Raw genomic sequence first — 23,801 nt, 5'->3', positions numbered from 1 at the left:
TCCATCCCTCTCTAAAGGCAATTGATTAATAGCCTTTAATAATTAAGCTGATTGTTGATATAATAGCAGGGTCCTAACTTGCTTTTTTAAAAAGGACCTAACAATTACATAATGAAGACCCCAAGAAGACATTATTAAAATCTCCTAGCACTGACAGAGAAGAGAAAAGCTCTAACACAGTAGGCACTTTTGAACAATTAGAGCTCCCCCACCCCAAGTCCCTATCCCCACATTTTGCAGAAGAGATTGCTGCATCACCTCAAAAGAGCTTGGTCAGTAAGACACCTTTGCTTCCTAAGATGAGATTTGGAAATGATGTCCCCTGAATCTAAGTGTCGATTGGAGTGTGAAGCTGTATGAACTTTGACTTGTCACATAATAAATACCTTTGTACTATTCATTTTGGAAGAAGAAGTGGGTGCTCTTGAAACAGGCAAGATTTGAGTTCAATTACTGTCTGTGCCACATATTTGCTGTGTGACCATGTGAAAATCTTCTAACCTCTCATACTGGCTGCATGTAACTTGTCTGAAAATAACAATAGCACATAAATAATAACATAAATGTAAGACAAGAAGCAAGTGGGGATTTTAAGTCAATTTAAAATGTGCTATCTAAAAATAATTTTTGCTCTCTTTGCAATAGGGAACTGACAATGAAAATCATGGCATAAATTTATATATAATATACGTTGACATAGCATTTATGCATTTGCACATTGAAGTACATTCCATCAGACATACTTTATAAGTACATACTGGCTTCTGTGCAAAGTTCTTTATATATACTACAAAAATAGAATTTAGTTTTCCCTTTCTAGTACTTAAATAATTTGAGTTTTAGGGATATCACAGCCTTTAGCATGGGTGAATATGTTGGGGACCCAGAGAGCATATACTCAACAGTGATGTTTTAATCCTAACCATCATGAGGAACTCACACTTCAAAATGTTTTGAGCTAGATTTTTTAAAATAGAAAAGTGAATTAAAAATGTTTTTAATGAAATAGCAAAGATATCTCCAGATTAAGTCTTTTCCTCCAATATACTCTAGAGGGAGTCAAATCTAAGAAAGTTTATCTTAAATGCAGTTCAACCAGTTTCTTCTTTTAAAACTTTCTTTTCCTTTCTGATGATCTATTTTGATACTGGTAGTTACTTAGAGCTTTGGACTAACGAGGCAAGGTTAAGAATGTCTCCTTGTATGATCCAGTTAGGTTTTCAGAGAAGAAAATAATTTTTTTTCCTCCCTTGGCCATGGCTTGCCCTGGGGCCAATAACCACTGTAAATTTTAAAAGAAGACTGAGATAATGTCTACGGGTGCATAGATCACTATTATGTCACCATTACTACTAGAATAATAATTAACAAACAAAAAACAGAAGTCTTACTGACCCTGGGTCTGTAGTATCATCTTCATAGTGTGAAGAAGAGCACTAACAAAACCAAACCAAGCAGTTTACTTCCCTTCCCTTCCTGCCCCATCCCGTCTTCACAGCCATGCTCTTCATCATAAGGGGGATAAGGACAGGTTAAGAATGACTCAGCACAGCACAACTCACCATAACTTAGAACACATGTCCTACTGCTAATGAGCATTTTTACATTAAAAATGGCAAGCCATTGTAACACTCTGCCTAGGACTCAGATAAAATTTTGATTCTATAGTTTATGGTTAAGGATACAGGATGAGAGGAAAGAATAGGAGGACCCTTGTGTAAGATAGTGAACTAAAAAAGACTTTTGTGCTTAACATTTTTGGTATTGTGGACTCCTTTGGCAGACTGGTGAATGAATAAAACAAAATACATAGGGTTGCAAAGGAGACCAGTTATATGGAAACAGTACTTTTCTTCCCATCCAAGTTTATGGACCCCTTGAAATCTGTCCATAAAATGCTAGAAGGTCTGTGAATTGGTTGAGAACCCTTGAGCTAGGAAAAAAATCTATGGTTAAAAAAGACCAAAAAAAGTTCTGCTTTCTTTTTCTTTCTTTATGGAGGGAAATTATATTAAATTTAGAGGGAACATAGCACACGAATTCCATAAAGATATAACAAAACTTATAAGTCTTAGGAGTGAGTTAACAGAAAGTCAGTCAGGTCACTTTTCATGATAGGATGTATAAGTGCAAATCCAAACATATTAGCCTGCCAATTTGGAGGTACCAAGTGGTTTTGATGATTGCTGCTTTATAGTACAGTTTATTATCTGGTATGGCTAAGCCACCTTCCCTAGCATATCTTTTCATTAATTCCCTTGATATTCTGGACCTTTTGTTCTTTCAGCTGAATTTTGTTATTATTTTATCCAGCTCTGCAAAATAATTTTTTGGTACTGTGATTGGTTTGGCATTGAATAAGTAAATTAATTTACATAGAATTATCATTTTTATTAAATTAGCTTGGCCTAACCTTGAGCAATGGATGTTCTTCCATTTATTTAGCTCTATCCTTGCATGAGAAGTGTTTTGTAGTTGTGTTCATTTAGTTCCTGGGTTTGTTTTGGCAGGAACATTCCCAAGTATTTTATAATATCTATAGTAACTTTATGTGGAACTTCTCTTTCAATCTCCTGCTATTGGGCTTTGCTAGTAATGTATAGAAATGCTGGTAATTTATGTGGGTTTATTTTGTATCCTGCAACTTTGCTAAAGTTTTTTATTTCAAGTAGTTTTTTACTTGATTCTCTAGGATTCTCTAAGTACCATCACATCATCTGCAAAGAGTTGATAGCTTTTTTTCTGCTTTGCCTATTCTTATTCCTTTAATTTCTTTTTCTTCTCTTATGGCTAAAGCTAAACTTTCTAGTACCATATTGAATAACAGTGGTGATAATGGACATGCTTGTTTCACTCCTGATCTTATTGGAAATGCTTCTAGCTTATCTCCATTACGTATAATGCTTGCTGGTTGTTTTAGGGAGATGTTACTTAACATTTTAAGGAAGACTCCATTTATTCCTATGCTTTCTAGTGTTTTTAATGGGAATAAATGTTGCATTTTGTCAAAAGCTTTTTCTGCATCTATTGAAATGATCATATGGTTTCTGCTAGTTTTGTAATTGATAAGATCAATTATGTTGATTATTTTCCTATTATTGAAACAGCCTTGCATTCCTGGAATAAATCCTACCTGGTCAAAATGTATTATTCTCATGATAAGTTGATGTAATCTTTTTGCTGATATTTTATTTAAAATTTTTGCATCAATATTCATTAGGGAAATTGGTGTATAATTTTCTTTCTCTGTTTCTACTCTTCCTGGTTTAGGTATTAGTACCATATTTGTGTCATCAAAAAAATTTGGGAGGACTCTTTCTTCACTTATTTTCCCAAAGAGTCTATAAGGTATGGGAATTAATTGTTCTTTAAATGTTTGATAGAATTCACATGTAAAACCACCTGGCTCTGGAGATTTTTTTCCTAGGGAGTTCATTGATGGTTTGCTCAATTTCTTTCATTTATTAATTTATTAGTTAATTAATTAATTTATTTATATTTGCTCAATTTCTTTTTCAGAGATGGGGTTATTTAAGTATTTTACTTCCTCTTCTGTTAACCTGGGCAATTTATATTTTTGTAAATATTCATCCATTTCCCTCAGGTTGTCAAATTTATGGGCATACAATCAGGCAAAATAATTCCTAATTATTGTTTTAATTTTCTCTTCATTGGAGGTGAATTTTCCCTTTTCATTTTTGATACTGGTAATTTGGTTTTCTTCTTTTTTTTTTAAATCAGATTGCTGAAAGGTTTTTCCATTTTATAGCTTTTTTTCATAAAACCAACTCTTAGTTTTATTTATTAGTTCAATAGTTTTCTTGTTTTCAATCTTACTAATCTCTCCTATGATTTTCAGTATTTCTAATTTGGTATTTAATTGGGGATTTTAATTTGTTCTTTTTCCAGCTTTTTCAGTTGCATGCCCAATTCATTGATCTGCTTTTTTTCTATTTTATTCACATAAACATTTAGAGATATAAAACTTCCCCTCAGAACTGCTTTTGCTGCATCCCATAAGTTTTGGTATGTTGTCTCATTATTTTCATTCTCTTGAATGAAGTTACTAATCGTTTCTATGATTTGTTATTTGACCCATTCATTCTTCAGGATTAGATTATGTAGTTTTCAATTAATTTTTAGTTTATCTTTCTGTGGTCCTTTATTACAAATAATTTTTTTTTGCATCATTATCTGAAAAGGATGCATTGACTATTTCTGCCTTTCTGCACTGGATAGAGAGGTTTTTATTCCCTAGTACATGGTCAATTTTTGAGTATGTCCCATGTACCACTGAGAAAAAGGTATATTCTTTTCTATCCCCATTCAGTTTTCTCCAGAGGTCCATCATACCTACCTTTTCTAAAATTCTATTCACCTCCTAAACTTCTTCCTTGTTTATTTTGAGGCTAGATTTATCAAGTTCAGAGAGGGGGAGATTGAGGTCCCCCACTAATATGGTTTTGCTGTCTATTTCTCCCTGTAACTGCCTTAACTTTCTCCTCTAAGAATTTGTATGCTATACCACTTGGTGCATATATGTTAAGTAATGGTATTGTTTCTTTGTTGATAGTGCCTTTTATCAGGATATAGCTTTCTTTCTTATCTCCTTTAATTAGATCTATGTTTGCTTTTACTTTGTCTGAGATTAAGATTGCTACCCCTGCTTTTTTTGCTTTAGCTGAAGCATAATATGTTCTACTCTAAGTCCCAGCTTTCACCCCTCCATCTTGGCTCTGCTTCCTTGTTTGCTGTTAATTTAAATGAAACTTATTTTTCATCTCTTTCTGTTTGGTTTTCTTGATAATATATAGAAATATTATAATTTATATGGGTTTTTTGTACCCTGATACTTCCTAAAGTTGTTAATGCTTCAATTAGTTTTTTAAGTTTATTCTCTAGGGTTCTCTAAATACATTATCCTATCATCTGCAAAGAGTTTCCTCATTGCCAATTCTTATTCTTTTTTTTTCTTGTTTGTTGCTATAGCTATCATTCCTAGTACAATATTGAATACTAATAGTTATAATGCATATCCTTTCTTCACCTCTGATCTCATTGGGAAGGCATTTAGTCATCCCCATTACCACTGATGCTTGCTCCTTATTTTAGATAGATGCTGCTTATCATATTAAGAAAAGCTCCAATTATTCATACACTTCCTAGGGTTTTTACAGAAATGGGTGTTGTATTTTGCCAAAAGCCTTTTCTTCTATTTACTAATCACATAAGTGTTTTTGCTTCTGTTTTTGATATGGTCAGTTATGCCTAATGTTTTCCTCATATTGAACCAGCCCTCCATTTCTAATATAAGTTCCACCTGTTGATGTTTTATGATCTTTGCGATGTATTGTTGTAATTTCCTTGCTATTTAAATTTTTTTTTGCGTCAATCTTTATTAGAGAAATTGATCTCTAGTGTTCTTTCTTTTATGTTGCTCCCCCAGCTTTAGGTATCAAAGCCATGTCTATGTTATTGTAAGAATTTGGTAGGACTCCTAGTTTACCTATTTCCCCCTGAAATTGTTTATGTAGTGTTGTAATTAATTGTTCTTTAGTTGTTTGGTAGAAATTACTTGTAAATACATCTAGCTCTAGGGAATTTTTTTGTTAGGAAGTTCATTTATAGCTTGTTCTATTACTTTTTCTAATATGGGGTAATTTCTGTATTTGGTTTCTTCTGTTAATCTTTACAATTTATATTTTTATAAATACTCACCTATTTCATTTAGTTTGTTAGATTTTTAGGTATATAACTGGACAAAATTACTACTAATTATTGCTTTAATTTCATCTCCCTTAGTAGTGCATTAACCCTTTTCACTTTTGATATTGATAACTTTTTCTTTTCTTTGGCAAAAATTCAAATTAACCAAAGTGCTCTTCTATTTCCCCCATAAAAACATTTGCTAGTTTTATTTATTACTTCAAAGGTCTGTTTATTCTAAATTTTGTTAATCTTTCCTTTGATTTCTAAATTTCTTAATGTTTAATTGTGAATTTTTATTTCATTCTTTCTTTAGTTTTTTAGATTGTATGGCTAATTGGCTGATCTGTTCTTTCTCTTTTTTATTTATGTAAGCATACACATCCAAATCCACAGCCACCCACACCCATACTAACATCCCCCCCCCAAATACATATATACATACACATATACATACACAAACATATTTTACCACTAAGTATTGTTTTGGCTGCATCTCACAAATTTTGGTATGTTATCTCCTTGTTTCATATTTAATGAAATTATTGATTGTTTCATAGAATTAGAATTAGAGTGAATTAATGAATTTATCAGTTCTCTCTCTGGAGGTGAATTAGAATTAGAATGAATGAATAAATGACTGAATACATTTTTAATCTTTGCTTCTGAGGTACTTCACTGAATGCAAGTTTTATTGTATTATGGTCCCAAAGGAATGCATTTGATATTTTTGTTCATCTTTGTTTCTGAGGATTTCATGCCCTAATACATGGTAAATTTTCTATGAAGATGTCATATATAGCTGAGAAAAAGGCATACTCCTTTCTGTTCCCATTTCATTTTCTTCAGAAGCCTATCATCTCTAACTTTTCTAAAAATCTATTCCTCTCCTTAAATTCCTTCTTCTTTATTTTACTGTTAGATTTATCTAGTTCTGAAAGGGGAAAATTGAGATCCCCCAAAAGTATAGTTTTGCTTTCTATTTCATCTATTAACTAATTTAACTTTTCCTTTAATAATTTAGATGTTCTGTCTCTCTCTCTTTCTCTCTGTCTCTCTCTCTCTCCCACTCTCTCTCTCATTTATTCTGTCCCTTCTCATAACTCTGTTTTGCTTCTGACCATTGATTCCCTTAATCTATTCTTATTGCCTCTCCCCACTCTATCTTAGACCCCATTACATTTTACTTCCCTGTTCAATGTGATAGGTTTCTGTACCCAACTGAGTGTATATCTATATCTATATCTATATATATATATCTATATATATATATACACATATGTAACTGAGTAAGTTTGCGTATATCTATATTTATACATATTGTTCTCTCTTTGAACCAGTTACGACAAGAGTGAAGTTCAAACGTTGCCCACTTCAGCCTATTTATCTCTCTACTGTCAATACTCTTCCTTGTATGCCTCTTTTATGTGGGAAAAATTTATCCATTTCTCTTCTTCCTTCCCTTTTCTTCCAGTGCATCTTTGTTTCTCATCCTTCCAAATCATCCCAACATAATCAGCTCACGCCCATGTCCTCTGTCTATGTAAAGTCCTTCTAACTGCCTCAATAATGATAAAGTTCTAAAGTCTCATCTCATTTGGGAATGTAAGCATTTTAACCTTATTAAGTTCCTTGTGATTCCCCACTCAGGTTTACCTTGCTTTCCTTGAGTCTTGTGTTTGAATGTCAAAATTTCTATTCACCTCTGGTCTTTTCATCTAGAATGTTTGAAATTTCTCTATTTTATTGAATATTGACTTTTTATTCACTTGAAGGACTATACTCAGTTTTGTTGTGCATGGTATTCTTGCTTATAATCCCAGCTCCTTTGCTTTCTGCTCTTTCATTGTGGTAACTGCTAAATCTTTTGTGAGCCTGGCTGTCGCTTCATAGTATTTGAGTGTTTTTTTTTTGGATGCCTGAAATATTTTTTCCTTGTGCTGAGAGATCTGTAATTTGGTTATAATATTACTGGGAGTTTTCATTTTGGACTATCTGTCAAGTGGTCATCAGAGAATTGTTTCAATTTCTAGTTTAGCCTCTGGTTCCAAGGATATTGTGGCAGCTTTCCTTTACAGTTGCTTGAAATATGTCATTTGTATTTTCATTGATAAAGGATTTTGGTTAGCCCAGCAATACTTAGATTATCTCTCCTCAATCTCTTTTCTAGGTTAGTTGTTTATCTGATGAAGTAGTTCCCATTTTCTTCTATTTTTTCCTTCTTTGGAGTTTTTTATTGTTTCTTGAAGTCTCATAGGATTGTTAGCTTCCACTTGCCCAATTCTAGTTTTGAAGGAATTATTTTTTTCAGTGAATTTTTATTCCTCTTTTTACATCTGGCAATTCTCCTTTTCAAGAATACTTTTTCTTCAGAGTTTTTTTGTGCCTCTTTTACAATCTATTAATTTTCTTTTCAAAATTTTCTTGTGTTGCTTTCAATTCTTTTCCCAATTTTTCTTCTGTCACACTGATTTGATTTGTAAAATAATTTTCTGATCTTTTTTATGTCTTTCTTTGTCACTTCCAGAAATTTTTGTTAGGTTTGTGTCCAATCTGTATTTTTCCTTTGAGGCTTTGTTTATAGATGGTTTAATGTCATTGACTTCTTCTGAGTTTGTGTCTTACGTGTTCCTGTCAACATAGGAACTCTTTATAATAAGGTTTTTGTTGTTGTTTTTGCTCATTTTTCCATCCTATTTCTTGACTTTTAAATTTGAGTTGGAGATGGTTTCTGCTCACCTCTGACTGGAGGTTGTGGTCAGGCTATTTTTTTCTGCTGTTTTCACAGATAGTTCTGGGAGTCTTTAAGTTTTGGTGCTGTGGGGGTAATCAAAATGGGCTCCTTAGCACTTAGTTCAACAAGTGCCCCTGAAGAGTTTGGCCTTTGTTTCCTTTGATTAATTCAGTGTCTTTGATTGAGTCTTACTAGGTGCTAAGCCCCAGGCCCAAACCCCTATTAGGTGTAAAACCTTAGTGGGTGTGGATTGGCAACTAGTGTGGGGCCCAAGGTGGGGCTAACTCCAGGGAGGGCCTAGTTTACATGTCTGGGAGAGCAGAGACTTTTAGACAATGTGGGTTTAAGTCCGCCTCTCTGTGACGATTCTAGGTCATGTGGGTGAACTGAAAAAGATACAAAAACCAGGGTTTGGCTGTTTGTTCTTTGGAGCTCTCTTACTCACAGCAGTGGTGGCGTGCGTGACTCTGGGCCAGCCCTTGTTCTGAGCTCCCGGGCTGAACCTAGATGTTGGTAACTATGAATCTGCATTTGGTCTGTCTGTTAATGTTTGTAATTTGTTTGTATTTTGTTCTGAAGTTCAGGGTGCTGGCTTTTTCCCCTGAACTAAGTGAATGCTGTCTGTATGCTGGATTAAAGTAAACTTGTTAACCCCTTCACCTTGCTTTCCTTATTAAGGCAGACCAAAAGAACCTGTGCTGTTGGCAGCTTTCTGGGTGCTGGCTGTGGGTGGATCTTATACTCTCACAGAAGCTGCTAGCCGGATTGTTGAAACAGGTGCTTCCAAGGTGGGTGATCTAGGGAAAAGTGTAGTCACTGCTCTCCTAGCCTGTGTTCTGGTCCTTACAGAGGGAAGGTCCTTGACCCCTCACCACTGTAGTGACTAGTACTCCTTCCTTAGCCCTAAACCTACTACCAGGAATTAGTGCCTGTATCAATAAGGCAATCATAACAATATAGATGATAATTGTCAAAATGCCTATGTAGTTCTGTATCACAAAGTATATGAGCTATCCACATAGGCGGTAGAAGAAGTAAACAATTTATTCAGACACCAGAGAACCACATCCCACAAGCCATTTATCCAATCTATCAGAGCATTCCATAAATAATATCACAACCTTGAGCCTCATCATCCCAAAACCTCTCTGACACCCTGCTGGAGTCTTGTCAAAAACAAAGTCACAGTACAGCTAAGTCAGCCTATGCAGTTCTAACAATCATGAGAGTGGCCATTAGCAACCATTAATGATCTCTCTCTCTCTGTCTCTCTGTCTGTCTCTCTCTCTCTCTCTCTCTCTCAGCATTTCCTGTGACATACCTTCCTTTTCGTGTCAGGAAGCTCCTCCCACCACATGTGACTCAGGCTTCCTGTGATGTAAGCAGGTCACATGGCCTATTAATGGGTGGGAAAGATCTTCAAATATAAACTGCTACTACAGAACCCCTGCTCCCTTTGTGCCCTTGAAGTTTCCCTCATGACTCTAAGCACTCCTCTCCATCCTAGAACTGTGACCTAGAATTGGACAATGGTCAATGGAGTTGCCAAACACAACCAAGCACACCAAGTCTGGTACTTGGTTTCTGCATGGGAGTCCCCTGTAATCTTTTTCTGTCTAATACTCCATACTGTGATCTGTGCTAGTCTCCACCTCAGTGGAAAAGGCCTTTCCTTTTAAACTCTTAAGTTGTCTTGAGCTGGAAAAATATCTTTTTCTGATCTATTGTCAGCTATATCACCCTAGAATTCAATCTGATGCACTTCGTTAAAGTTGCTTGGAGGGGAATGTTGGGAGAGTTCAGCTGGAGCTCCCTCTATTGCTCTATCTTGGCTCCATCTCCCTACAGTAAACTTTCAATGACCCTTACTCTTCTACCTTTCTCCTTTCAACCTCCATAAATAGCAATGTCTCTTTACTTGCTGTCTTTACTTTAACTTTCTACTTATTATTCAGGTTCCAGAAAACTTGCATTTTTATATACCACTTTGTGGAAATTGATTTCACCAAATAAATTACTAGTGATCATAGAATTCATAAATTAAAAGGCATCTTCATAATCCTCACACTCCCTAACCTCTGAGTGACATATAACATTATTGGTCATCTTCTTCAAATCCTCTTAGCACTTGTATTATGCAGTATTGGTTCTCTGTGTTTCTCTGTAACCATTCTTCTCTAAATGAAGAAAAAAGATCAGTATATTAATATTTTGTTCAATTATTTTACAGTTTTGTCTGCTACTTTGTGACCCCATTTGGGTTTTTCCTGGCAAGGATACTAGAGTGGTTTGCCATTTCTTTCTATAGATCCTTTTACAGATGAGGAAATTGAGGCAAACAGTGCTGAGTGACTTGCCCAGAGTTACACAGCTACTAAGTAACTGAGGTCAGATTTGAATTCCGGAAGAGGAGTCTTCCTGAATCCAGGCCCAGCACTCTATTCACTGTGCCATCTAGGAGCACATTGCTGATATTATAGGAAAGCAAATTGCAAGAAATAGTTTCCTAACTATTACGGCTGTTTGAAAATGGAATGAACTGTCTAAAGAAGTAGTGTGTTTTCTGTCTCTTCATGTATCCTTGGTATATTGAAGGGAAGGCATGGATAACACTTGTCATCTCCACTTTCTTCTCCTCCCTTCTTTACAATATTGATGCTCATGCAAATTATATGTCCCCTTTAGACTGACTTCTTGATCCTATCTATCCTATCAGTTGTATCTCCTTTAGTTTCCCCTCTCTGTAGCACTTCCTTTCTTTGGAACCTCTTCTGAAAACAAACAAAAAACCCAACTTCTTCATCTCCTGTTGATCCTGCCCTCTTTAATAATAGTAATTGATTGAATATTCCACCTGGGTCTTACAGGCTGAGCTGTCCATGCTTATGTGGGTGTGTACGTAAACAAATCACCCTATAACTAATGTAGGTCAAAGTATCGGACCTCTGACTTCCAGGCCACTGTCCTCCCAGAACAGAATAAAAGAAATGACACAATCATTTAGACTTCTTTATTTCCCACCAAGCAACTGGATCAGCCCAGATCCAGAGTTTTATCCCTTAATTTTAAGCTCTTCCACCCAAAGGAGAAAATAAAATTGATTATCCAATTGGGGCCCAGAGTACACTTCTTTTTACCATAGGAAATGATTAGAAAATATACTCTCCTGTAGCTGGGAAACCTCTTAATTAAGTAAAAATGTATCCAGAATTCAAAGCTGCCAAAGTAAAATCTCCCTTCTAATGCTATCATTCCTTCCTCACTTATTCCCACTAACCTCCGCCCTGCTTCTTCATGTATTTTTCTTGCTTGGATCTCTCCTTCCCATGTACCATCAAGAATCACATTTTATTGCTAATGAACTTTGCTTCATATGAGACCTATTTCTCTCCCGTACCTTCCATTTCCTTGCACACATGGAACCTAGGGTCCTCTCAGAGGACACAGTATTTTTGCCCAATCTGTTATTAATGATGCCAAAGAAGTGATATCTTTAGGAAAAATGAGTTTTGGTTAAAAATATTGCACAATTGATTAGAGAAATGCAAATTAAAACAACTCTGAGGTACCATATTACACCTATCAGATTGGTTTACATGACAAAACAGGAAAATGATAAATGTTGGAGAAGATGTGGGGAAATTGGAACACTCATACATTGTTGGTGGAGTTGTGAACTAGTCCAACCATTCTGGAGAGCAATTTGGAACTATCCCCAAAGGGCTGTAAAACTTTTTACTTTTGATCCAGCAATACCACTACTTGCTATATCCCAAAGAGATCATAAAAAAAGAAAAGGACCCAAATGTACAAAAATTATTTATAGCAGGTCTTTTTGTGGAGGCAAAGAATTGGAAAGTGAGGGGATTTCCAGCAATTGGGGATTAGGTTAAACAAGTTATGAACAAATATATGAATGCAATGGAATACTATTGTTCCATAAGAAATGATGAGCAGGGTTGTGGTTTCGTATGTGTTGTGGCAGAACCATCTCAAAGAATTAAGTCAGACCACCTGTAATCCAAGTACAGGCATTTATTGAGATCGACACCTCTCATGATGCAGGCTGAATTCCAAGAAGAACCAGCAACTTAGTAATATAAGGCAGGCAATTTTATAGTGTAATGATGCTGATTACCCAACAGAAATCATGAATATTAAAAAGACAGGAGGGATATGTTAAGAAATTAGGTAATGGGGGAGGGGTCCCTTCTATGGTTTGGTAGTCAAGCATCCTAGTTGTGTTGATTTCTGATTGGCTAGCTATTGTGGTCTTGTCTGTTCAAGACAAATAGTTAGGTATTTTGGTCCTGTCTTGGGCTAAATGGACAATATAATTGTGGTTGAATACAAGAATACACATGTTAAAATTTGTGAATTGAATCTGGGGGCACTGGCTAGCTAGGAGCAGTGGCTGTGTTGAGTTTGGGAGCCTGTGGTGTGGTTAAAGACAGATTGCATGGTTAAATCAGGACATGTCTGCTGTCCAGTGGACCCTATAAGGAAGTTACAATATTGGGGCTGGGGGCAGCTTTATTAGGATTCCATCAGGTAAATTTCAGAAAAACCTGGAAAGCCATATATGAACTGATGCTGAGTCAAGTGAACAGAACAAGGAGAACATTGTACACAGTAACAGCAACATTGTGTGATGACAATCTTTGATAGACTTCGATCTTCTCAGCAATGTAATGATATAAGACAATTTCCAAAGCCTTATGGTGGAAAGTGCTATCCACATCCAGAGCAAGAACTATGGTGTCTGAATGCATACTGAAGCATATTATTTCTCTCTTTTTTTTTCCTTCCTGGTTTTTCCCCTTTGTTCTGATTCTTCTTTTACAACGTGACTAATGTAGAAATATATTACAAAATAACAAGGATTGGGAAGGAATTTATCAGTAATGATGTTAGGATTTCAGTGGGCAAAGTAGAATGGCCTTAGAGAGGGGTATACCTAATGGGGATGGGTCTGGTAAGGGGTTATCTTAAATCTGAATAGGGGTTAGAGTTCATGGTGGTAGTAGGAACATCCTAGTCTGACTAGCTTTAAAGAACTAGCATAATAAGAAGTAGATGAGGGTGGTATTTTGGCAGGGGTACAAGGAGATCAATGATTGAACAGAAATTAGACATCAGGAGAGGTTGGAGTATTGGATGAGCACATATTCTTTCCTATAAGTAGGCCAAGGTAGAAAGCAATGAGATGAACCTTAGAGTAAATTAAATTCAACTCAATAAATACTTATTAAGCAGCTGCTGTGTATAAGTTTCTGTGCTCAGCAGTGGGGAGATGATTAAAATTGACATAGTCTCTCATTTCAATGAGCTTGTATTTAATTGAGGATAATATCAGGCATGGTTGGTTGGAGGAAAGGAGAAGTCTAGTAAAAGTGTCATAAGAAATTTCAAAGAGGTAAACACTCTTGCAAATGGGATCATCAAGAAGCCTTCTCTAAGGAAATAGCAAGTAAGCTAAGCTCTGAAGAAAGAATTTCAACAGTTAGAGAAAAGGAAGGGGATCATTCTGTTAATGTACATTGAATTACATGAGATCAGGGAGAAGCCAGTATAGTATCTGGATGGAATGTAGAATGATGGAATCATAGCAATGTCAAATAATTATGGAAAGGTAGGCTGAGTGCAGATCCTGTAAGGCCTTAAAATTCAAAATTCAGGCTAAGGAGTTTATATTTTAATACTTAGGTCTCAATAGAAAATTTCCAAATTGACTTTAAGATGAACCTATTGTAGGGCAAAGATACAGGAGGCTACCAGAAGTTGAAGGAGAGATTTTCACCTCACTGAAATGAGGGGTGTTTGCTGCTCTTGATGGGGAGAGAGGATCAAGCCATGTGATTTATTTAAGCCATTTACCATTCTTGTCCTCACCTCTATCCTTCACAAAGCTTTGGTCTTTCTAGACTCCAAATGCTACAAACCCAAATCAGGAGGCCTCTGGCTTCCATATAAATCATCTACATGTAGTGATAGTTCTGGGGCAGGAGAGGAGGGTGAAATATTTTCTGCAGAGTGCCTTCTATATTTTACACCCACACCACATACCTTCTGTGCACTATTCTCCCCGAAGAAAAAGCAGGTTCTGACTAATTGATGTTCTGTGCTCTCCTGCAGCCACGTCTACACCACGGGATGATGGTGATGAACCACCACATGAGGAGAAAGGAAGACGAGAGCTGGAGGAGAAGCTGAGAGAATTGGGGCTGGATGCCCAGTATTGGGTGCCTAAGCTGCAGGAATACCTGGGTGTGACCTCTGCCCAAGCTTTACAACACCTAGAACAGAAGGAAATTCTGACACTGAAGAAACAGGCAAAACATCCTTGGGAGAAACGGGCATTGGAGAAACTTCTTCAGCTGTCGAGTGGCCAGGGCTCAGAGAAGATGGAAGAGAAACACTGGGTGACAGCGAAGGAGAGACAAGAGTGGGCACAGTCAGCCTTGAAGGAACTGAGGGAGATGCAGGCAGCAGGCAAAAGCAGGCAGGAGGCAATTGTGAGGGAGAAAGAAGAGGTGCTGAGGCAGGCCATGGAGATCCCACACAAGTACTGGCCACCCCCTGAGAAACCCCTAACAGAGGTCATAGAGAACATGAAGAGACACCTCAGTCTCATGGAGGGCACACTCTCCCATAGGGAGAATCTTCCTGATAGGGAGCTCCTCAAAAGGGTGTCAGGTGGCCTTGCCCTGCAGGGCATTTACCAAACCAATCACCCCGAGGATCTTTTGGTGAAGAGAGAAGAACTGCTCAGCCTCCCAGAGAACTTCTTCCTGCTCAGCCCAGCACAGGGAACAAGGATGGAAACAATGGAGTTTTTGTCTTCTCATGAAGAGTCCATGTTTACTGAAAGCATGGAGAAACTGGGCTTCAGTGTTACCTTCTTGGCTAAGGGTGGAGGCTGGAGATTCAACCTGGAGGCCAGTGCCAGTGAAATCAGATCTTCTGACTCTAGAGAAGTCCATAAGTCACGCTCTGAACACACTTACAGCTGTACCACCAAATTGTGCTATATCCCATTAGCCTCCTGCCGCTTTTCACAGGACCAGCTCCACCTATCCAGGTCAGCTCTTCAAGAGTTAAAAGAGCTGGAGCAACTTCTGAGTCACTCCAAAGGTGCAGAAACTAATCTGGAGCATAGATGTGAGGCATTTTTCCAAAGGTTTGGCTCTCATGTGAACCAGGGCCCATTGCACTTGGGAGGAGTGTTCTGGTGGAAAGCTGTAGCTGAGGGCTTCAGGTCACAGGATTTGCAGGATGTGAAGTGACAAGCCTCAGAGGCACTTGATGTGTACATTGGGGGCAGCTACAGTGGTTTTGGGATGATAGCAGCAGCCACAGTCAGTTCATCAAATTCTCAGTCCCAAATGGCTTCTCACAATACAAGCTCCACCAATTTGCAAGCAAGATTCCAAATGTCTGTATACCAAACAGGAGGCCCCCCAGAAGTGGATTCTCTCCCACAGTGGAAAGCTGGTCTTGTGGCCAGTAACCACACCTGGTGTGTCATTGACCGAGGCTATCAGCTAGTGCCTGTCTGGGACATAATTCTGTCTAACCACAGACAAGATTTTCAGGATCCTCTACGAGTGACTCGCTGCCTCACTAAGATTTACACTGCTCTGACCGGCCGATGTGCAAGGATCCAGGATGGAGAGGAGTTACTGAGTGCAGTGGAGGATGCCAGGTCTTTTGTAGAAAGAGTAAAATCCTGGGAAATCACTGAGCCTGAGGAGAAACTGATGAAACTAATGGACTTCAAGCAAAAGCTGAGTGAGAAAAGTAGGAACTCGAACACGTGGATTAATATCTGTCTCAAAGACCTGTCTCTGCAGCAGTTCTTAGTGGACATTGTCAATTTTTGCAAGGACTTGCCAGTTCATGAAACCAAATTCATTAAATCCCAGGTGCGTAGCCTTCTGTACCCTCATGTCTATCAAGTGGAAGACTTCCCACAGAGTCACTCAATTATGCAGTGGGTTTTCCACTCAGCAAAGGAGCAAAAGGATATCCATGTCACAGAGTTTGCTGATTTCATTCAGCTTTTAGAAAAGGCAAAGGATGACCTTCTCGAAATAATTCACCATTCAGAGGCCCTAGGAAAGATGGAAGAAGCTCAAAGAAAGGCTACTTATCATATCAGTTTGTCTCTCAGCTCCTTTCTAAAGACCTTGAAACAGGCAGAGGAGTCAGGCACATACCTGCTGCTACTTCCCATTGCAGCTGGTGCAGGGTACAAGGAGGAAAACCAAACCTTCCATTGTCTTCTAGGAATTGAAGAATTGAATTTCCTGTCATGTGAAATGACAGAAGCTCATGAAAAATACCAGTACCTCAATAAGGAATGTGATTATAGGGCACAAGCATTCCTGTTGTTCACAGGGCTCACAGTAACTCCTGGATATACTGCTGTGTCTGCAGAAGAAAAGACACAACGTTTGAACCTTATTCAATTTCACATGGGACAGTCATGGTCCAAAGAAGTGCTTCATGTCCTCAAGAAACCAAGGGCTGGTCGTGATTGGGAAACTCTGGAGAAAGACCTGAATTTCCTCATTAGTGGGGAATATGAAGCTACAGTGAACTGTATACAGATGGACCAGGTGAAAAAAGAACTGGACAGTGTGTCTCAGAGAAGGAAAAAGACATGTGCACCAGAACCAAATACCATCACGTACCAGGAAGTGATAAAAAATTCCAACTTTCTAGAGTTAGCCAAGAGGCTTGGTATGGAGCAGTACTATCCAAGGAGGATGGGACGAGAAGATTTCCATCTGATCTACAAGACCTCTGTGCATGACAGTCAACCAGAAACAGACAAACAATTGCCATTTTATTTCCTACAGAAGTTGTTGATGCTGGATTATCGACTGAGATACTTGTTTTGTAAAGGTGATGGAGACACAATGGGCAGTGGGACACTGACACTGACAAATCTTGAGGATGACACTTCAGATCCTTATGATGATTTCTTTGAAGATAGGATTACAACCCCTCTCCTCTTGTCGAAAGGTCCACCCCACATCCACCCGATGGACACCCAGATGATGATTTTTCACTGTGCCGATGATTTCATGAGACAATACATTTCAAACAAACTTTCCATTTGTCAATTTGCTCTCCCCCTTGTGGTGCCCAATCCCTGTACCTCTGCAATAGAATTCCCACTCTGGTCTCTCAGCCAAATCAAGAAAAGCTGGAGACAGGTGGAGAAATCATCAGGAGAAGACACAGTCATTAATTTTAATAACCAACTCGTCTCCCAGGCACCCATTCCCATAGTGTCCTTTATAAGAGTTGTGAATTCTGCTTCTTCTTCCAAATCTCAGATCTTGAACTCTCTGCTGAGTAAGCACAAACATGATGCTTTTTTCCACCGTCACTGCCGAGGCAGCAGCAAATCCTGCCTCTTAATGGGAGGTATGGTAGAGATCTCCTGGTTCTGTCCAGGAGGGAGAGATGAGGACAGATTTGAAAGGTGTATTGCTTTCACCAATCTCCGTGGAGATGCCAAAGATTATGAGACACAGCTCAGATTTCTGCAGGAAATTGCTTCAGTCACAGTGGTCCTTGTGTCTACTTCTGATAAAAGTGAGAGGACTGTCCAAATGGTCCGGGACCTGTGGAAGTCAAACAAACCTTTGGTTTATTTGTTTGATGATAAAGATAAGATTGGTGGCAATGATTCTGGCCAGAAAGTGAGGATTGGGATTAGAAATAGAAACGAGGCTGAATTAATGGATGAACTCACAAATGTCATCAATCGCTTGCTGAGGACTTCAGGTCCCTTTCTCAGTCTGGAAGACTGTGCTGAAATTGCTCGGCGCCATGGCTTCCTTGTAGATGTGGACAGGAAGGAGTGTCAGGAGGCTAAAGGAAATGCACAGGCTTTGCTGGTCCTCATGAAAGAGATGAAATTGTCTGAAATGAAGGAGAGATTACTGCCCCTTCAAGGAGAGCTTTGGCACCAGTGGTGTAAGAAGGACAAAGAGCTTTGTCACCTACGAGAGAAAGGGAACCGCAGCCTTGAACAGCACAAAAGTGAGATTGAGACAGATAAGCAAATAATAAGACAAAAGCAGTTAAAAAGGGCATTTCCCCTCAATGATTTGATGCGATCTGTTCTTGAAATCCTCCAGTCTCACTCAGAGAAAGACAACAGCACTAAACTGTACTTCCTACAGTGGCTGAGTACATTCATGGATAACCTGACCAGAGGTCACTTGGAAAACCTCCAGAAGAGGTGCCACCAGTTGTGGTCCTTGGTGCTGTCAGAGAACCAAAAGGGATCCAAGAGTGCCTCCTTGAAATGCCACCAAGTGGAACTAGAAGCTGTCTCCAAGGAGATCAGGGATTCCTCATTGGGTATTGAACATCTCCTGAGGGAGGTTGGCCAGATCTATGAAGCTTTGGAAGAAGCTTTATCCCAAAGGTACACTGTGTTCTTCTCCCTTCCTCAAATTGCTGCTGACCTGATGGTTTCTGGGTACCCCCTTGAGCTGATGGATGGGGATGCTTCTTATGTACCCCTGAAGTGGGTAGCAGCTGTTTTTGACAGACTGACTGAAAAAATTGGAGACCAAAAGCTCTTTGTTCTCTCTGTTCTTGGCCTCCAAAGCACAGGGAAGTCCACTCTGCTGAATGCTATGTTTGGGCTACAGTTTAATGTCAGTGCAGGGCGATGCACACGAGGAGCTTACATGCAGTTACTGAAGGTGGAAGAGACACTCTGGGAAGAGCTGGGCTTTGGCTTTGTCCTTGTGGTTGACACAGAAGGACTCCGGGCCACAGAACTCAATGAAAAATCACAGAATCGGGATAATGAGCTGGCAACTTTTGTTATTGGACTTGGAAACCTGACCTTGATCAATATATTTGGTGAAAATCCTTCAGAAATGCAAGATATCTTGCAAATTGCTGTGCAGGCCTTTCTGAGAATGAAACAAGTGAACATTTCCCCAAGCTGTCTCTTTGTGCATCAGAATGTGGGGGAAATCACTGCCAAAGATCAAAACATGGAAGGAAGAAGGCGACTGCAGCAGAGACTGGATGAAATGGCAGCCACAGCCGCAGAACAGGAAGAGTACTCTGGTATTACCTGCTTCAGTGATGTCATTCGATTTGATGTTAGCACCCATGTCCATTACTTTGCTCATCTTTGGGAAGGGGATCCTCCAATGGCCCCTCCCAACCCCACTTATAGCCACAACATCCAGGAACTCAAAAGAAGAATTCTCTTGGTTGCCAAGAAAGAATCCAAAGGCAGCATCCTGAAGATGTCTGAGGTGAAAGTCCGCATCCATGATTTGTGGAAAGCCTTGGTGAATGAAAATTTCATCTTCAGCTTTAGGAACACCCGGGAAATCATGGCCATGATCAAGCTTGAGACAATGTATAATAACTGGACCTGGAATCTAAGAAGTCATGTGTTGGATTTGCAGAACCAACTGACCAATCAGATTCAGAATGGAGAAATTCAGGATCTGAGAAGAAGTGCTATTGAGGCTAACATTGCAAAAAAATATGAAGACATCAAGAAAGAGCTTCAAAAATATTTTGATGAAGACCAAGAGAATGAAATCCTGATTCAGTGGAAGGGAAACTTTGAGAACAAGCTGGCAAATCTAAAAGAGGCACTTGTTTCAGAAAGCATCAGGAAGTCCAATGATTTGCTTAGTTCAAGGAAAAGTCAAGATAAACTGGATCAAAAGAAATCAGAATATGAAAAAGAACTGTTGTTAAGAAGCAGAGATGTGGCTCTATCCTTAATGGGTAAAGAATTAAGTGAGGAGGAGCTGAGAGAGAGATTCAGTCTACTTTGGACAAAGTGGGTCTGTGAAGTATCCTCCAATTCCCCTCCTGCTGAAGACCCCAATATTGATGTAGATTTGGAGAATGTCTTTCTGGACTATTTTAAACAGGAGCACAATGTGGTAAGCAAACTTCGAGATCATTCCAGAAGAAAAAAGTTTTCCATTAATTATGAGAAACATGTCAAAATGAAGGCAAAATTGATGGTTTTCTGACATTCCATAGCAGAATCTGATAAGAGGACCATAATGCAAACTACTGAAGATATTTTCTCATTGGTCACTGAAAATATTGAATCTAAGTTGAGAATGGGAAAGGATTATAATATAAGTTACTTCCACGAAATACTGAGACTGATTGACAAAAACAGTGATTCTATATCTGATGAAGTACGGTACACATTTACAAATGAATATAAAATAGATTTGTCCTTATGTTTATGCCACAGAGCAGCAGCTAAATTTAGGGACATGCACACAGCATTCAAGAGAGCACATGAGCCTGTCACATATCTAGAAAACAAGAGAGAAGATTTCTTTATGAGTTTTAAGATTTCCTGCCAAGGTGCAACCTCTATCACAGCATTTGCTGACTTCCTGTGGAGCAAGATCAGTGCTCCCCTACCTATAGCCATCTGGAAAAAGATAGCCCTTGACCTTGCTGGGGAGATAAGGGCTAACTGTCCTGCCTTCAATGGAAACCGATCCAACCTGGAGAAATACATTCTCATCTCTCTGGCTAAGGAAGAAAACTTTGAGAATTATTGGGAATATATTCATACACCAAAACAGTTTTTTAAGAATTACATTGAGAAAGAGATCCAAGCGTACTGTATAAGTAGAGGAAATGAGAAATTGAAGAATTTTTTAAGTAACAGCTTGGAATTTTTTAAGAAAATCATCCTTTCTGCTATTCATGAATCAACTCTGGTGGCTAAGGACCAAAACAATTCTGCATCTATATGGCTAGACACATTATGTAATCACCTTGGGCGTCATCTGACCCTTCCAAGAGGAGACTTAAGAAGCATTGAACACCAGGAGATAGCTGACATCGAATTCCTTAAGGAAGCCATGAATGAAAACCTGGATATCAGAATCCAAAGGGTGGGAGAGGCCTGTGAAATTACATCTATAGAGAAAGTCGTCCCAGAGATTCAGGCCATGCTCTCTGATCAGCTCAGTGGCTGCTGGAATCAATGTCCTTTTTGTAAAGCAATTTGTACAAATACAGCCAAAAATCATTCTGAGGAGCACAGTGTCCCTTTTCATCGTTCTCAGGCTGTCCGTGGGTGGAAGTGGTACCAGACTGAAAAGTTTGCACTTGATTTCTGTACCAGCTCTGTGGCAAGTGATCTTCTGTTTGTTCTTAAGGATGGCAGGCGTTTCCCATATAAGACTTATCGTCAGGCAGGTGGTGAATATGCCACATGGAACATCACTCCAGATACATCTGCCCAGCCATACTGGAAATGGTTTATTTGTCACTTCAGGTCACAATTAGAAGAGCGTTACAATCTCAGATTCCAGGGCAGAGGTCAGATTCCTAATGCATGGTTTAGTATCACCAAGCAAGATGTGCTGAATGACCTGAATAAGTAATAATTCCAAGTGAAGTTGAATGTAGAGCATTTCAAGAACTTGTTCTTTCAGAAATAATTTTTTCAAAATATGAATTTTGGAGGCATATATTAGTAATCATTAGAACTTTACATCACTGGCTAAAATATAAATAAAAGGAGATTTAGTGGTACAGGCTAGACAAATGAAACCCAGAAACACTTTATCTTAATCTAACAGTTTTCAATAAGCAAGGATATAAATAAATTTCTGAAAGAATGCTGTTTGCAAGAATTATTGGAAAATCTCAAAAGGAGTTTTATCGAAATTATGTTTAGAGCACCAGGTAACACCAAATACCTGTGTTAGTAAAAATTAATCTGTCACCTCAATGATAAACAGTCATAGCATTAGAAAATTAGAAAAGAAACTGGAAAGGTACCTTCCTTAGCCTTAACCAGGGGTAGAAGTCTTAAATAAACAAGAGAGATTGACAATTATGAAACATATATTATATGAAATGGAAAACATTTTACACAAGAAAAATTAGCATAACTAATATAAAAAGAGGACGGTTCAAATGGGAAAAAACATTCGCATTAAATTTCTCTGGCAAGGTTCCAATACAGAGGCAATTAACAAATACATAACCAAAAGAGGGCCATTTTCTTTTCTTTTTTTTTTTTTCAAAAGATTTATATACAGGTTTGAATCCAGAAATTAAGGTTAAATGCATAAATATTGATAATTTCAACTCAATTCAGAATGGTTTCAGAAAGATATGATACAACATATTTAGAATAAAAACAAAGCAGAAGAGCATCATATTTTGGTTTGCTTGAGATATACATAAGGTGCAACAATTTTTTTTTTCTCAAGGAGGCCTGTGGGACAGTGTTTGCTGGCATACTAAGGAACACACCATAGCAATATGACTTTACAAAAAAAAGGAAAGAATGCTATTAAAATAACTGGAAGAAAAGAAAACATTAAATGTTGGTCTGAAGTATTTGTGCTAACAAACTGTGTTACCTGAAAAATATCAACACCCCTCTGTAGCACATTCAGGGCATGAGCAGTTCTAGCTATCAAAATCAAGACTTCACTCAGAGAAAAAACAAGGCAGGGGCCTAGAGAACTATAAAGCTTTGCAGGATTTCTGCTGCTCTCAGTGCCTAACTGCTTAAAAATTAAGCATTTCTACAAAAAAAGGTTTTATAAGTCTCTGAAAACAGTCATATCCAGTAAGTTCTCCCCACCCACCCTGCCCCACCTAAGGGAAAAGCCACTGAGGTTTAGGAAAAAGCAGATCAAGTAAGATATTAATTCACATAGAAAAAAGTAATCCTTTTGTTTCTTTTTGTTTTTTGTTTTGTTTTTTTAAAAAAAGGTCCCATTAATATACAGCAACCTCTTAAGGAACACTAGTGAAATGTAATTGGAGGAAGATTGGAGAAGGCTCTGGCAAAAATAGACCTATTCTAACGTGTTCTATAGAATAACAAGTTAGTACCATTGTCAAGGTGCATGGTCCGCACTGTACGATTTTTGGGTTTTTAGCTAATCTTAATTTCTAAATCACTGCTAGCAAGTGGTCCAAAAACTCCAACAGCCACCACACTGGGACCCAGCAATTTTCAAACATTCACTTTTTTAAAATTTAGAAAACATTAATAAAACAGGTTCATAGTAAAAACCTAAGGTACGATGTATTTGTTGGGACTCTTTACCAGGTTTAGTGCTACCTGACTGGGGTTAAGCTTTCACCTTGGATTAAACCTTTTTTCTATTCCTTCTTCCTCCAAATCCACAAAGAGTATGTATTTTTGAGGACATCATTCCAAATGCCTTTTGTCTTCATTGCTCTTTAGCAGTTGCTTTAAAAAAAAACTCCATTTTTTCTTTCCTGCGTAGTATGTTGTACATATTTTCCAGCACCGAAACTGAAGTCATATCTACAACCATGAAAAGCT

At 38.2% G+C, this 23,801-nt stretch overlaps 1 pseudogene; it reads left to right on the top strand.

Moving 5' to 3' along the window:
• Positions 1 to 13,375: 13,375 nt before the first annotated feature.
• LOC118836498 lies at positions 13,376 to 22,480 on the top strand (annotated as a pseudogene).
• Positions 22,481 to 23,801: the final 1,321 nt, after the last annotated feature.

This window comes from Trichosurus vulpecula, chromosome 2 (assembly GCF_011100635.1).
Source record: "Trichosurus vulpecula isolate mTriVul1 chromosome 2, mTriVul1.pri, whole genome shotgun sequence".
Lineage (NCBI taxonomy): Eukaryota > Metazoa > Chordata > Mammalia > Diprotodontia > Phalangeridae > Trichosurus > Trichosurus vulpecula.
Note: the sequence above shows the minus strand (reverse complement) of the source record. Positions and strands in the feature narration are given on the sequence as shown.